Raw genomic sequence first — 10,287 nt, 5'->3', positions numbered from 1 at the left:
AAATTTACAAAAAATAAACATAGTAAAAAGAATTAAAATTTTTTTTTGTTTATTTATCTTTGAGAGAACACAAGTGGGGTAAGGGTAGAGAGTGGGAGACATAGGATCTGAAGCGGGCTTTGTGCTGACTGTCTGAGAGAGGCAAGCCTAATGTGGAGCCCCAACTCACAAACTGCAAGATCATGACCTGAGCTGAAGTTGGAAGTTCAACTGACTGAGCTATCCTGGTGCCCTGACACACTTTATTTTTATCTTCTATGTCTTCAACTGTATTTTTAGCAGTACCTATTTTCCCTTGTGCTCCTTTCAACTCATTTTGTTCTGTGAATGATTTTATATTTTCTCTTTTCTGATTTCTCCCAGCTTATATTCTATCACTTTCTATTTCTTCACCAAACTTCTCAAACTCAAAGAATTATTAATATTACTGCTGTTAGTTAAATAAATGAGCCTATAAAAGAAATTGTGTTTCAAGTTGCATATGTGTCTGGGTAGTCAGAGTAACGTCAAGGTATTCCAGATAATATGAGGAAATGTTGAGGAAAGAAGGTTGTGTTACCACCTACAAATATAATTGTATAGTGGATTTTTGCTCAGGTGTTATCAAAGAGTGTATCCTGAAAATAGGGGCAATCAATGGATGAACCTTCTTATAATAGCTAATTCTGCTCTTATTGATAGTATGTAGTAGAAGTGAGTTACTAGTATGTGTCATGAAGAGCAATGTCTAGTGAAGAGTTTGCTAATACAGTGCCTGGTAAGCCTCCTATGGTAAATAGGAAAATAAAGCCTAAGGCTCATAGTATAGCGGGGGATCATTCAATGTTGACTCCATGAAGGGTGGTGAGTCAGCTAAATACATTTATTCCTATGGAAATAGCAATGATTATGGTAGCTGATGTGAAGTATGCTCATGTATCAATGTCTATTCCCAAGGTGAACATGTGGTGAGGTCATACAGTGAAACCTAGAAAGCCAATAGATATTATTGCTCAGACTATTCCTATCTCTGTTCCATGTTCTTGTATTATAGAGGTAATTGCTTAGTTAAGATTTGCTCATGTATGTTAAATATCTGGTGGTAATTTTTGTTTGCTCCTTGGTAACATTATTCTAGTGAGTGTTCTTAACTTGTTAGTTGATTTTCCTTTTCCTTTCTTCTTCTGCTTCTTCTCCTTCTCCATCTAGTACTTTATGTGACTCCTGAACAAATTTATTTTTTAGAATTTATCAGTGAAACAGATCATTTCCCCAGTTGTTTGCAGGAGTTTTAGGGAGTGAGAGAGGACCAACACTTTGTGGCAGAATAGCTGGATAGGTAACCATAAGTTTTGTTTGTTTATTTGTTTAACAATATAAAATCTCTCTTCCACTGCTATAGAGACAGATTGCTTCATTAAAAATGGCCCCTTTGTATGACTTCTCATTTGGCTTTGCCTTCACCAATATTTGGAATCAAACTGAATTCCTGCAGTTAATGCATGTTCCTTCTAACTATTATTGTAGACCTGGGATATAAGTTTTTGTACCTTTGTGTGTGTGCCTCTGTTCCAGGAAATGTACTTTTATGTTGGATCTTTTGAGCTATACAGTTGCAGCATTTGCCCCAACCCCCTCTGTTTCTTTGTGAGCATTTGCCTGCTTGATTCTCATTGATTTTGAAAGCTCTTTAACCTATTTTATGGTTTGGAATTTTAACTGTCTTCTAGTTTTGCCAAAAACAACTTTAGTGTTTTGTTTCTCTTTTTCTTCATTGGTTTTGGATGATTTCCAGGAAAGGAAGGCAGAAATGCCAATTTTATGCCACTATTTTCAAACAGGATATTTCTATCTTAAATTTAGACATTCCTCATCCTTGCTCTCCTCCCCCCATTTGCATTCTTCCTCTTTGTAATTTATCTGAGTTCATAGTCTCATCTGAATGAATTACTATCAAATTGTCATCTTTATCCCTGGCTTCTCTTCTTTTGATTATTCTCTCCTTTGCCTATTGTCATCTTCACATGGATATTTCTAAGAAATCCCTTATATTATTGTCCTTCTCTATACTTTTATGTTCCTGATATTAGTCAATGGCATCACAGTTCTCTCAGGTCATCTAGCTGAAAATCCTAGAATTAAATTTGTGTGCCTCTTTTTGTCCATTCTATATTCAAAATTTTTCCTACATCATCTTTTTCTTTTTATTTCCACTGTTATCATTCTAAACTGGACCCCACACGTAGATACTGCAAACTATTATTCTTGTATGCCTTATCCAATGCCAATTCAACCATTCACTGTGTCAAAGTTAACTTCCTTAAATACATCTCATTGTGTTATTCTTTTCCTCAAAAACCTCCATGGCTTACCAACATACACATAAAAATCTCTTTGACCTTCCTTAAATTGACATCTGGACTGTCTACCAACATAAAATTATTTCCTAAGAATACTCTTCATTCCTTTATTACGTAACTTTATCTTTTGTTCTTTACCTGGTAGGTCTATTTCTTCATCCTCATTTGCTGATATTCAAGCTTCTGCTTAATGAGGCCCTTTCAAAATATCCATTTGTAGTTATTTGCTCCTTTCTCTACACTCTTAAAATTCTTTTTTTTATACTTATTTTTTGCACACATTGTTGCATGTTGTGCATGTGTTTGCCTTCCCCATTCCTATCAATTCCTGAAACACAAGAACAGTGCCTTTTTCAACTTATATTATCCATATCACATAATATATAGTACTTGCATAATGAATGTCATTTCTTGATTTGAATTTAAATAAGTTATGCTAACAGATATTTGTAGTATACCCTAGTGAATAAACATACATAAACTTATTTTTATATACAATAATTATATACATATCTTATATATAATTATATATATTGCTAATATAGTATATTATATATAATAATATGTATTATATATGTATTTTTTTTCTTTCTTTCTTCTTGGATTCTACTTTATTTGGTAAAACTCAGAAGCTAACAACCAATTCACTTCTCTCTGAGGAAGGCAGTTGACCAGAGACAAAAAGCTGTTGATTGGGCATCACCCAAGCAATATAAAACTATCTCCAGGTTTTATACTCAGGCAATCCGTGGCCTAGTGGTCAGGCCTCCAAATCCAAAGCTCTCAGGAGAAATAAAAGAGAGTAAAAGGGAGCTCTCATTTTGAGACAAAATCTTCTTGCTCCTCTTTTCCCCTACCCACAACCTGCCCATCCTCTAGCTTCAACAAAGATAATAGAAGACAAAGCATGAATGTGAGAGATAGACAGGCATACAGACACACACACACACACACACACACACACACACAATTTTCTTTCTTTCAAAGAGCTACAAAATCCCTTCCTGGAAGGAAGACAATTGGCAACACCACTCAAGGCTTGGTGGTCCAAGGTGATGGTTGGAATCATGTGGAACTGGTAAAAATTAAGGGGAAAAAACATTTCACTGTCAGTTCACTTCCAGGTCTCCAGTGAACTGGTTTCAGTTTTAGGAAATTCTCATTTCCAAAAGAAGTGGACTGTGACCTCTGGGGCAGCTGGTTTAGGGAAAGGTTTCCCATGATAAGGAAGTCAATGGTGGGAAATGGAGAATCAGGGTAGGAGGGCAAAGCCTTTGAGGAGAGTGTAGGAAAGGAGATCCTTGCCCTTGGATATTTATAAATAAATAATATATTATGATATATAATAAAATTATCAATATTATTTATTGTGTTATGTAACATACACTTAAAATTTGTTTGAATTTTTATGTACTAATACAATATCTTTTAGTATTCCTTTAATTTTTATTTTCCAGTATATATTTTTTAAAAGCCCCTGCATCTACCTTTCCAATGGTTTGAAAAATTTGCATGGTGAGGTGTATGTATCCTGGTTATCAGGAGATTTAACGCTTTTTAACTTGTTATGGAGTTTACTGTCCTTCCTCTGCAACATATTACTACTTGTTAGGTATTCTTTCCATTTATTTCTCAAAGCACCAATAGCACAAGGTTGTTGTAGATTTCCTGAGTTTTACTGACAGTTTGGGGTTATAGAACATTGTTAGAGTGCTCAGCACAAAAATTTCCCAGCCACCTCTGCCATATGGAAGTTATCACTGTACAACCTTCTTAGGATTCTCCTTGCTGATTTCTTGCTCATCTATTCCTCCCAATCCTCATCTATTTTGCAAGATACTTCTCCATAAGTCCGTAACTCCCAAAGTAGTTATCTATTTTACCTTCCAGGAAAAGATTCAAAATTCTTGTTGCTTTATATATCAAGATGCTTTTAGTAGGTACAGAAAACCCTATGCAAAATGGCTTAAGTCACTAAAATGTTTATTACCTCATACATGAAGTCCAGAGGTAGGGAGGTTCTAGCTGGAGTTAAAGGTTCAATGACACCATAAAGTACCCTGGTTCTTTAGAGTTTGTTTTTCTTATCTACAATCCTTAGTATATTGCTTTCTTTCCCAGGCTACCTCTCTTCACAAAATATCTGCAGCAGTTCTCAGCATCATAATTAAACACAACATTGAGAAGTACAGAGAGATTGTCTCCTCCAGTTTCTTATTCTTAAGGGAAGAGAAATATTTCCCAGAAGCCTCCACTCAGAACTCCCTCATATACCTATAGGAAGCCCCAGCCCTCATGCATCACTGACTTAAATAGGCAAGATTTACTTCTGAGTTAGGGATATGCCCACTTTTGCATAGGAATACAAATTCTCAAAATATTGTAAGCATGGAAGAAGTAGGCAATTAATTTTGTATAGGCAACCAATAGTGCTTGCATACTTCATTATGCATCACAATTTAATACTTTCTGTTCTTCTTTAAAGTTTTTCTGCCTAAAAAGATTGATGGGGGAAACTCATCTTTATAATCATACCAATATAGTGAGGTAACTTCTCTAAAGAGAAGTGCAGTTTTTTTGTTTGCTTATTTTGTTTTGTGAGGAATTCTGCTTTCTTGGGCTCATCAGCTCAACCTGCAGCAATTAGCTATTACACAACATGTTTTTTCCATCTTATGATTTTTTAATTTTTAATTTGTCTTCAATTTTGTAAGGTCTTAGTGAGATCATATCTAGGTCTTTAAAATTACTCAATTTATTTATTTATTTATTTGCTTATTTATTTATTTATAAGTGTTCATTTATTTTTGAGAGAGAGAGAGAGAGAGAGAGAGAGAGCATGCATGTATGGGCACATGAGCTGGGGAGGGGCAAAGAGAGAGGGAGACAGAATCCAAAGTGGGCTGTTTGCTGACAGCAGGGAGCCCGATGCGGGGCTTGAACTCATGAACTGTGAGATCATGACCTGAGCCCAAGTTGGGCACTTAACTGGCTGAGCGACCCATGTGCCCCCCCCCCCTTTTTTAAGTTTATTTATTTATTTTGAGAGAGTGAGAGAGACAGTGAGTAAGGGACGGGCAGAGAGAGAGGGTGAGAGAGAATCCCAAGCAGGCTCCATTCTGTCAGCACAGAGTTTGACAAAGGGGTCAATCTCCCTACCCTGAAATCAGCACCTAAGCCAAAGTCAAGAGTTAGACTCCCAACTGACTGAGCCGCCCAGAAACCCCTAAAATTATCTCCTTTTCATCAGGCAAATTTCCTCATTCTTGTTGTAAGAATCAGAAAGCGAACTAGTGTCAATGGATTATTGGGTTTTTGGCTGCATTGCCTTAACATCAATTAACACTTTGCCTTGGCTCTTAACCTAGTAGTGATGAGGCACAGAAAACCACTGGATTACTTCAAGAAATTTATTCTGCCTGGCTTATATAATCTTGACTACTTAAATCCATGATAAATATCCTCTTTGAATGTACAAATAATGAATACAGCTAATAACTTTAACATTTGCTTATCACTATATCAAAAAGATGCATCAAATGTCTATTTTTCAACGTCAATATATTTTAGTATCACATTAGTGTTTTCAAAAGATATTTTATGTTGTCTTGATAACATACCAGGTGGCATAAAGGTCAAAACTTCAAAGACTGGAGTTTAATGACCATGTCTGTATATATTTTTTCTTTTATAATACGTAATCTCAAGACCTTGAATATCATAAGTGTCATTGGCTATTTCAATTTTAAGGGATACAAAATAAAAAGTGAACTGAACAAAATTAGTATTCATGAGATACTACAAATCTGGAGGAATGTAAAATGTAATCCCATAGCCAGATTATACTTTTCTCACAAATCTTGCCAAAAATATGTGTGAATTATTTGATTATCATATGTAAGAAAAGACAACCAAAATAGGAGTCTTGTTTGCTTAAGGTTTAAGTAGAAACCAATTCAATTCAATGTGCACTTACTGAGAATGTATACAAGATATGTAAGCAATATAAAGATGATAAAGTACTTAGAGTTTAATTAACAAGCTGATACAAAAAATCATGTTAATTTATGTTACCTAAATCAAATTATAAACTTATTAGTATTACTTATATTTATAAATTATATATAGATCTTTTTATATAGAGACTTTATATTTCATTATGTCAGATCCTATCACCAACATGATCTGCTATCAACTAATTTTGATTTGCTGTTGGAAGCCCTGATCACAACAGAAGAAACTCCAATGATACAAACATAACTAAGGATCCTACATTTAAAAACTCTTCAATAGAGTGCTTTGAATTCCTAAAAGGCAACAATAACCTACATTTTTGAATTAAAAAATCAGAATTGAGTGAAATGAGAAAGAAAAGTCTATTAGTTTAACTAAGAACAATGTCCTGCAAACCTGAACCCAGTGTTCAGAAAATATTACAAATGTCATCTCAAACACTCTTAGACGTCTTCATCCTTCCTTCTCCCTGAATGTAATAAATTCCTACTCTGTCTTAATTTATTAACTAAATTCTAAACTACTACTATAAGCTATTTGTGGCAATCTTTTAATGAAAATGAAAAATCCTAACCAGAATTGCTGCCTCAGTAGACGTTTACTCTCTTCAGCTTTTAGAAAGCACTTATTTTGGGTCAGATTTTTACATAGCCAATATGGTAGTCCCTGTGATTACAGTTCTAAATTCACATTAAGCCCTTTGGGTTCTAGCACTAACCACCTTACAGTTGTTCTAATAGTCTGGACTAGCATACATGTGTGAGGTTTACCCGTTCACAGCTTCCAGTTTCATTTTAGCTGGACATCCTTTTGCGCTTTCTGACCCCTCAACTTAAGAGTTCTAAAATAAATTAATGTCGGCCTCTGAGACCTGCGGGGAGGGCCTGTGCAAGATGGAGACAAGAGATCCGGACTTCTGAACTTGTACTGGAAGAGATAAAATGTGCAAGCCATTCGGGATGCTAGGGAGGCTGGGGCTGAACTGAAGAAGACAGAGGCATGCAGGTGTGAAGGGGCCAATCCAAGGAACAAATCAAAGCTCACCTGGTGGAGGGTCCAAACTATTACTAAGAGTAGGGTAACAATATAACCAAAGTCACAACAGTAGAAATCAAGTAACAGTCCCTGAAAAACACCTCCTGAAGAGCCAGGCCCTGGACAGTGTATGACCCTCCTTTAATATAGCAGGGCTCACAGGTGCAGAGCACACAACAAGCTTTTAAAATGCATAAGGGACAGAAAACTAGCCAAAATGAGGAAACAAAAGAATTCTCCTCAAAAGAAATTCCGGGAAGTAGTGACAGCTAACGAATTGATCAAAACTGATTTAAGCAATATAACAGAACAAGAATTTAGAATAATAGTCATAAAATTAATCGCTAGGCTTGAAAAAAGCATAGAGGACAGCAGAAAATCTATTGCTACAGAGATCAAGGGACTAAAAAATAGTCATGATGAATTAAAACATGCTATAAACGAGGTGCAAAATAAAATGGAGGCAGCCACAGTGCAGATTGAAGAGGCAGAGGAGAGAATAGGTGAATTAGAAGATAAAATTACACAAAAAGAGGAGTCTGAGAAAAAAAGAGATAAAAAAAATCCAGGGGTACAAGGGGAGAATTAGAGAACTAAGTGATGCAATCAAACAGAATAATATCTGTATCATAGGAATTCCAGAAGAAGAAGAGAGAGAAAGGGGCTGAAGGTGTACTTGAACAAATCATAGCTGAGAACTTCCCTGATCTGGGGAAGAAAACAGGCATTGAAATCCAAGAGGCACAGAGATCTCCCTTCAGATGTATCTTGAATCAATCTTCTGCATGACATATCATAGTGAAACTGGCAAAATACAAGGATAAAGAAAGAATTCTGAAAGCAGCTAGGGATAAACGGGCCTTAACATACAAAGGTAGACACATAAGGGTAGCAGCAGACCTAACTACTGAAACTTGGCAGGCCAGAAAGGAATGGCAGGAAATCTTCAATGTGATGAACAGAAAAAATATGCAGCTGAGAATCCTTTACCCAGAAAGTCTGTCATCCAGAATAGGACACATAAAGGTTTTCCCAAACAAAAACTGAAGGAATTCATCACCACGAAACCAGCCCTACAAGAGATCCTAAGGGGACTCCATGAGTAAAATGTTGTAAGGACCACAAAGTACCAGAGACACCACTACAAGCATGAAACCTACAGATATCACAATGACTCTAAACCCATATCTTTCAATAATAACACTGAATGTAAATGGACTAAATGCTCCAACCAAAAGACATAGGGTATCAGAATGGATAAAAAAACAAGACCTGTCTGTTTGCTGTCTACAAGAGACTCATTTTAGACCTGAGGACACCTTCAGATTGAAAGTGAGGAGATAGAGAACTATCTATCATGCTATGGAAGTCAAAAGAAAGCTGGAGTAGCCATACTTATATCAGACAAACTAGGCTTTAAATTAAAGGCTGCAACAAGAGATGAAGAAGGGCATTATATAATAATTACAGGTTCTATCCATGAGGAAGAGCTAACAATTATAAATGTCTATGCACCAAATTCGAGAGCCCCCAAATATATAAAACAATCATAAACATAAGCAAACTTATTGATAAGAATCTGCTAATTGCAGGAGACTTTAATACTCCACTTACAACAATGGATAGATCATCTAGACACAGGATCAATAAAGAAACAAGGGCCCTGAATGATACATTGAATCAGATGGACACAACACATATATTTAGAACTCTGTATCCCAAAGCAACAGAATAGACTTTCTTCTCGAGTGCACATGGAATATTCTCCAAGATAGATCACATACTGGGTCACAAAACAACCCTTCATAAGTATACAAGAATTGAGATCATACCATGCACACTTTCAGACCACAATGTTATGAAACTTGAAATCAACCACAGGAAAAAGTCTGGAAAACCTCCAAAAGCATGGAGGTTAAAGAACACCCTACTAAAGAATGAATGGGTCAACCAGGCAATTAGAGAAGAAATTAAAAAATATATGGAAACAAATGAAGATGAAAATACAACAATCCAAACACTTTAGGATACAGTGAAGGCAGTCCTGAGTGAAAAATACATTGCAATCCTGGCCTATCTCAAGAAACAAGAAAAATCCCAAATACAAAATATAACAGCACACCTAAAGGAACTAGAAGAACAGCAAAGACACCCCAAACCCAGCAGAAGAAGAGAAATAATAAAGAGCAGAGCAGAAATAAACAATATAGGATCTAAAACAACAGTAGAACAGATCAATAAAACCAAGATTTGGTTTTTTGAAAAAATAAACAAAATTGATAAACCTCTAGCCAGGCCTCTCAAAAAGAAAAGGGAGAGGACCCAAATAGATAAAATCATGAATGAAAATGGAATTATTACAACCAATCCCTCAGAAATACAAGCAATTATAAGGGAATACTATGAAAAATTATATGCCAACAAACTGGACAACCTGGAAGAAATGGACAAATTCCTAAGCAACCACACACTTCCAAAACTCAAACAGATAGAAATAGAAAATTTGAACAGACCCATAAACAGTGAATAAATTGAATCAGTTATCAAAAATCTCCCAACAAATAAGAGTCCAGGACCAGATGGCTTCCCTGGGGAATTCTACCAGACATTTAAAGCAGAGATAATACCTATCCTTCTCAAGCTGTTCCAAAAAATAGAAAGGTAAGGAAAACTTCCAGACTCATTGTATGAAGCCAGCATTACTTTGATTCCCAAACCAGGCAGATACCCAGCAAAAAAAGAGAACTACAGGCCAATATCCCTGATGAATATGGATGCAAAAATTTTCAACAAGATACTAGCAAATCAAATTCAACAGCATATAAAAAGAATTATTCACCATGATCAAGTGGGATTCATTCCTGGGCTGCAGGGCTGGTTCAACATTCACAAATCAATC

General features: G+C 35.8%; 1 pseudogene; it reads right to left on the bottom strand.

Annotated features, from left to right (window-relative positions):
* Nucleotides 1-407: 407 nt before the first annotated feature.
* The window catches only part of LOC122473594, a 46,314-nt pseudogene continuing 36,434 nt past the window's right edge, over nt 408-10,287 (bottom strand).

This window comes from Prionailurus bengalensis, chromosome B4 (genome assembly GCF_016509475.1).
Source record: "Prionailurus bengalensis isolate Pbe53 chromosome B4, Fcat_Pben_1.1_paternal_pri, whole genome shotgun sequence".
Classification (NCBI taxonomy): domain Eukaryota; kingdom Metazoa; phylum Chordata; class Mammalia; order Carnivora; family Felidae; genus Prionailurus; species Prionailurus bengalensis.
Note: the sequence above shows the minus strand (reverse complement) of the source record. Positions and strands in the feature narration are given on the sequence as shown.